Below are 6552 nucleotides of genomic sequence, written 5' to 3'. Positions count from 1 at the left end.
ACTCAATAAAATTGAATAAACAATGGGATCAATCTCTATTACAATTTACCCATGATGTTTGTTTGACAAATAAAGAATTGAATAGTTAATTTAATTTAGACTTGTTTATGGAAAACATTTTGGCAACTGCAGCAAGAGACCAGTAAAGCAGGTTAGTGTCCCATTGAATATCTTGTTAAAGAGTTACTATTGTGTATTCTGAAGAGCAAAATGAGTGCCTAGGTTTCGTTCAATGTGTAGAATTCCAAAGAGGATAAGGAGTGCCATTGTGAGACATTGTATTGTGACTTTAATATGTGTAGAAAATATGTGACCTTGATTTATATTTTGGGTATAATCTCTCAGGACACAAGAGATTCCGTGAGTTCTTTACCCTAAGTGAGACAATCTTGGATAGGAATTGTTTGACTTGGTCAGAACAGACGGTCAGCCCATTGGCAATGGCCCAGAGATCTATAAAGGTGTGAAGATGAGGCCAGTTGTTGGCCCAGACATTGTGTGCTAAGGTCGACACCTCATACTGGCCCTTTGCGCTGACCTTTGGGTCCTGTCCTTTATCAGAAACATTCTGATGAAGACATGACAAGTAGCAACTCTCAAGCAAGCTCCATCGAGTGTGATAGTGATGATGGCATTGATTACGTGAATGAACTCCCTTTGGTTTTCACTGTGTTGATCCTAGTAGGCTCCCTGTGTGTCCCAGGGTTCTAACAGATGAACTCTTGTAGCATTGTGGCATCTGATAGGGGGCTGAGCACAGGGGAAGTTAACCTCTCCTGAAGATACGATATGCAGAGGGCCCAGGTTCAGCTCCATCCTGTAGCAAGGAGGCCTCACTAGCTATGCTGAGCTTGCAGAGTGCTACTTCCATAATCAAAGGCCAAATGGGCAGCTGGATATGGAGGGTCATAGGTTCAAGACCCGAGATAGTCTATATTTCCAGGCAAGTCGAGCATAGACGCAAAATTGCTACACTACGGTCATAGAGCATTGGGCCAAGGTGGGCAGTTCCTTGTATCAGAAGCCCATGAAAGTAACAGGCATTGTTGACAGTACAGGGACTCCAAGATACATGAGAGAGGGTTGCTAAAGCTTTCACAGTGAAGGAGTTTCAGCGGATCCTAATAGGAGTACCTGTTCTATGGCAATTCAGGCAGATTCTAGAATCTTTGAAACAGGGAGTCTCATTCGAGGTGGGCCTATTTGGAAGTTATCGAACAAAAATACTGTGTATATGAGGAAATGTTTCCTCCAGAATCTATAAATGTCTAAAACATGTTGGGCTTGTTTTAACAGTATGGGTACTAAGAAGCCTAAAACTATTTCTCAACACTGTGAAGACTGGAGGAGTCCAGCACTTACCAAAGAGTTTTCAGCAACTTCCCTGCAGTGGGGTGACTGTGTAGCATGTGTGTCATAGGAATCTCCTCAAAGGGGGATGTCATCAGTGTGAGGTCCTAATTGTGTACCTGACAAAACCTAGAGTGGGTGAAAATGTTGCCTTCAAAGACTGTGTGAGATGGCAGGAGTGGACACTGCCCCATTGAGTAGACAGGTGACGGTGTATCGTTTCAGTTTGAAGCTGAAGGTTAAGTGTAGCTGAGAAGCTGTTGAAATAGGCAGTGAAAACAGCATGCTAGCAAAATATTTTGCTATGACTGAAAAGTATTTACCAGTGATTCGTTGGAAGCAGTATTTTCAATAATATAAATGTACATCTAGTGAGTGGGACCATGACGCCAAGGGTACAAGTTCACACTGAGGCCCTGAACTTGTTTTACAGCTTTAAGATCAAGTAAAATGTGTCTGTTAAGTGCAGGAGTGGAGATAACCACACCCTCTCTAAATAGGTCTCCTATAATGGGTTTCAATCTGTGAAGCCCCTGCTTTCATTGAAATTGAATCTTTTTAAAAATAACTGAGGTGAAAAGTGTGATTGTAACTAAGGGGAAAGGTCCATCAGGTCTCATATTTTGAAGGCTGACTATAGGGGCCAAAGACTGAATTTTATTACTCATTGGGTCAGAGCATCCATGTGCACTAGAGGCTATTTGGGGGTAATGGATGTTCTGGCTATGGGAAATACAGCAAGGCAATGATTCCAATGGTTAACGTTAGGTATATCTGTTTCTATTTCGTGTTCCTTTATTCACTTATCCCCTGGGTCTTTTTACGAGCTTGCCCAAATGTGGGCCAGAAGAGGATCAGAAATTGATGAGAGGTCAAAACTCAATTGTCAGACATCTAAAGTGGAATCTGGTTACTACACAGAGCCACCACCCCTCCATCACCCCTCTCTCCAGCTGGACCCCCAAAACAAACAGAAATACCATGTCCTTTTCCTCTTCATCAGTGGGATGAAGTGTTCAGGAAGAAATCCTGAGTGCTCAGAAATCTTCAGTCTGCAGTTCTCAGTCTTCACCCAGTCCTCAGTCCCAGTGTCTGAGTAAGTATGGACTGGCTGGTCTGGGCCCTAAACTGAAAGGACGCCACCACCCTCCCTCCTCACACACCAGACCCTTCCCTTTCTCCCCTCTGCATCATCAAAAAAACACGCACACACATCTTTTAACTGCTTGTTGGTACTTTAATCATCAGCATCTGAGTAGTGTGGTCTGTGCAGAGGGGACCTTTGTTGTATGTTTGATCCCTGCACAAACGACTATTCTGCCTTTGCTTTTCCTGGAGTTACAGCAGATGGCTCAGCATCTTGGGCTCCAGAGGGGCACAGGGGCTTACTTGAAGAATTGTCAGGAGAGGTGTTGGAAGACTCCTCCAGGGTTTCTTCGTCCTCCATTGGCCCATTTTCCTTCTTCTTTCTATTCTGCAGGTGGTAGTAGAAGACCAGTATGGTCGACTTCCGATTCTTATTTCTGTTCGGATTCTGCTCTAGGGTTGATTCTACCTTCTTCATGAGTCTTTGTATCTGGTAAGAAAACAAAGTCATCCAGAAAGACATTAGTGAAGGAGGATGGGAAGGAGAACTTTGAGAGAACGGGTGTGCGTTGGGGAGGTGTTTTGTGCCAGGCAAGGGCAGGGTGAGTCCCGGGTGGGGGATGAAGAGGAAGAACACGAGTAGGGTAATCTGACCTTCTCCCTGTCCAAGCCATTGGACTGATCAGAATTATTTGTCTTCCTTTCTTTGGAGGTTGAGGCTTCTTCCTCGAAACTGATGTCGTATATGTCAATTTCCGGCTCCCGCTCCTTCACTTTCCCAAATATGCCTCCCATCTTGTAGCAACAGTGGCCTACACCAAGGCGCCTGGCCTCTTTATATACCTTCCAGGACAATGAAGAGCCACAACTGTCCATTTGATTGGTCAGCAAGAAATTTCTCCAGCCAATGGTAGCCCTGACATTGTTGACATCACAAAGCACCACTTATGAACCTTCATGGGGGAGGGGAGGCTGCAGTGGAGTCCAGGTGCTCTGGTTTGAGAAAGGGAGTGCTTCCTCAACACCCATTAAAGAGCCTTCCCAATTTGATTTTCCACATTTCCTCATCTTGTCCAGTTCAGTTCTTGTGGTGTAGAAGTTAGGGAGCCAGTGTTCCCTCCAAACCATTGCTCATGGCCACCCCCATTCAGTGATTAATTGTGTCATCTTCCAGATCTCATCACCTAGTATTTGGTGTGTTTTTTTTTAAACAGTTTACTTTAGAAGTTTTAGATTTGCAGAATATTTGTGAAGAGTATTTTCATATACTCCACAACCAATTCCCTTTATTACCATTGTACATTAGTATTAAACATTTGTTCAACTTAGTGAATCCACACTGAAAGAGTATTATTAACTAAAGTCTGGACATTATCAGATTTCCTGCAGTTCAGTTCAGTTCAGTCACTCAGTTGTGTACGACTCTTTGTGACCCCATGAACTGCAGCACACTGGGCCTCCCTGTCCATTGAAAATCGGGGAGTTTACCCAAACCCATGTCCATTGAGTCGATGATGCCATCCAACCATTTTATCCTCTTTTGTCACCTTCCTCTCCTGCCCTCAATCTTTCCGAGCATCTGGGTCTTTTCAAATGAGTTAGCTCTTCGCATCAAGTGGCCAAATATTCAGTTTCAGCTTCAACATCAGCCCTTCCAAGGAACACCCAGGCCTGATCTCCTCTAGGATGGACTGGTTGGACCTTCTTGCAGTCCAAGGGACTCTGAAGAGTTTTCCTCAAGACCATAGTTCAACAGCTTCAATTCTTCGGCACTGAGCTTTCTTTATAGTCCAACTCTCAGATCCATACATGACTACTGGAAAAACAATAGCCTTGACTAGATGGTCTTTTGTGGACAAAGTCATGTCTTTGCTTTTTAATATGCTGTCTAGGTTGGTCATAACTTTCCTTCCAAGGAGTTAGTGTCTTTTAATTTCATGGCTGCAATCACCATCTGCAGTGATTTTGGAGCCCCAAAAATAAACTTAGCCACTGTTCCACTGTTTCCCCATCTATTTGCCATGAAGTGATGGGACCGGATGCCATGATCTTAGTTTTCTGAATATTGAGCTTTAAACCAACTTTTCCACTCTGTTCTTCCACTTTCATCAAGAGGCTCTTTAGTTCTTCTTCAATTTCTGCCATAAGGGTGCATCCTATGCTTATCATTGTTCTAACATGATATCAGACGTTTTACATAAATTGTTCCATTCAATCCCAGAATGACTCTAAGATATAGATGCATGGTATCATCATTCCCATTTTACAGATGAGAAAACTAAGTGGTAACAAAGTTAGGAAACCTACTAAAGGTCAAATAACTTTCAGGTGGTGAAGCTATAAATTGAGATGGGACTTGAAATCCTGTGGTCCCAAATGCTCATCTAGATGCTGTTATAGTCCCTCTGCTACAACCCTATTCTCAGTCATCATCAGATCATGCCTGTGTAGTGCCAAGATCCTGAGAGTCCTCTGTTCCTACAGAGTTCACAACATTCAGTGAGCTTTCTAAAACATAAATCAGACTGCATGACTTTATCAAACCATCTAGCAGCCCTCCACTGCACATAAGATAAACTGCCTGTTGTTACCCCACAAGTCCCTACGAGACCTCATCTCTGCCTCTCCAGTGTCAGTCTTCTCTCTCTGCTCTGCTCCTCTCTGACTGATTCCAATTTACACTCAACTGTTGGCAATTCCTCAGTACACTGTTGTTATTCTTGCTTCATGACCTGGCAGCTTGCTATTCTACCTAAAATGCCCTTCTTCCAAATCTTCACACAACTGATTATATCTCATTCTTTAAATCTTGTTTCAGATATGAACTCCTCAGAAAAGGTTTCCCCACACCCTTTAACCAAAGCAGCTCTCCTTTGCCCCACGCCAATACCACGAACCAGTACTTTGACCATGAAAATAGAAATTACTTGATCACAGAAGTATTGACTTTATGTCCTTCACTGTAAGTCAAGAACCAAGTACAATGTCTGACACATCCTAGGCACTCAAGACATATCTGTTTCCTGAAATACTGGTATCTTTCTTAAAGTGCCATACTCATATGTGTATAAATACACACACACACACACGCTTTTGTGAAATATAGGAGTTTGATGTCATCTCATAGAAGTGTAATGTACACCCCCCTCCCCAATTTTCATCTCAATGTCAAGACTAATGATGCCACACATACACCACAAAAATATGAAAATGATTCTTACTCATATAATGAGTTAATGCATCCAAAATAGAATGCCCAAAAAAGGCAAAAAATAGTAACCGTGCAGTGATGGGTCATTAGGCGATTGTGATTCTTTCACTCTATAGATGTAGGTATGGATGTACATTCAATGAAAACATCAAGTTCTGCACCTTAAATGTATGCAATGTTTATTTGTTCCTTTTAGCTCAATATAATTCATAAACAATGGCATCTCTCTCTATTACAATTACCCATGATATTTGTTTGATAACCAAAGAATTCCATGCTTCCTTTAATTTGTACTTGATTGTGGAAACCACTGTGGCCCCTGCATGGTGAGAGCAGTAAAGGTGGTGAGTGTTCCATTGAACATCTTGTTCAGGAGATAGTATTTTGTGTTCTGAAAAGCAAAATGAGTCTCTGGGTTTCTCTTATTGTGTAGAACTCCAAAGAGGGTAAGGAGTGCCATGGTGAGACACTGTTCCTTGGCTTTAATATGTGTAGAAAATGTGTGACCTTGATTTGCATTTTGGGTATAATTTATCGGGAGGCAAGAGATTGCGTGAGTTCTTAACCCTAAATGAGACAACCCTGGAGAAGAATTGTTTGACTTGGTCATAATAGACAGTCAGCCCAGTGGCAGTGGCTCAAAGATCTACAAAGGCATGAAGCTGAGGCCAATTGTGGCGCAGACATTCTGTGCTAAGGTAGATGCCTCATACTGGCCCTTTGCGCTGACCTTTGGGTCCTCTCCTTTATCAGGAACATACTGATGAAGAGACGACAAGTAGCAGCTCTCAAGCAAACTCCATCAGTGTGATAGTGACGATGGCATTGGTTAAGTGAATGATCTCCCTTTGGATTTCACTGTGTGGATGCAAAAGGGCTCCGCAGGTGTCCAAGAGTTCTAAGAG

At 42.7% G+C, this 6552-nt stretch overlaps 1 protein-coding gene across 3 annotated transcripts in view; it reads left to right on the top strand.

The window, feature by feature from the left end:
- Positions 1–6552, top strand: part of HS6ST2 (heparan sulfate 6-O-sulfotransferase 2) — a 591504-nt gene that overhangs the window by 26365 nt on the left and 558587 nt on the right. The gene's annotated exons all lie outside the window — the stretch shown is intronic.

This window comes from Bos javanicus, chromosome X (genome assembly GCF_032452875.1).
Source record: "Bos javanicus breed banteng chromosome X, ARS-OSU_banteng_1.0, whole genome shotgun sequence".
Classification (NCBI taxonomy): Eukaryota; Metazoa; Chordata; class Mammalia; order Artiodactyla; family Bovidae; genus Bos; species Bos javanicus.
Note: the sequence above shows the minus strand (reverse complement) of the source record. Positions and strands in the feature narration are given on the sequence as shown.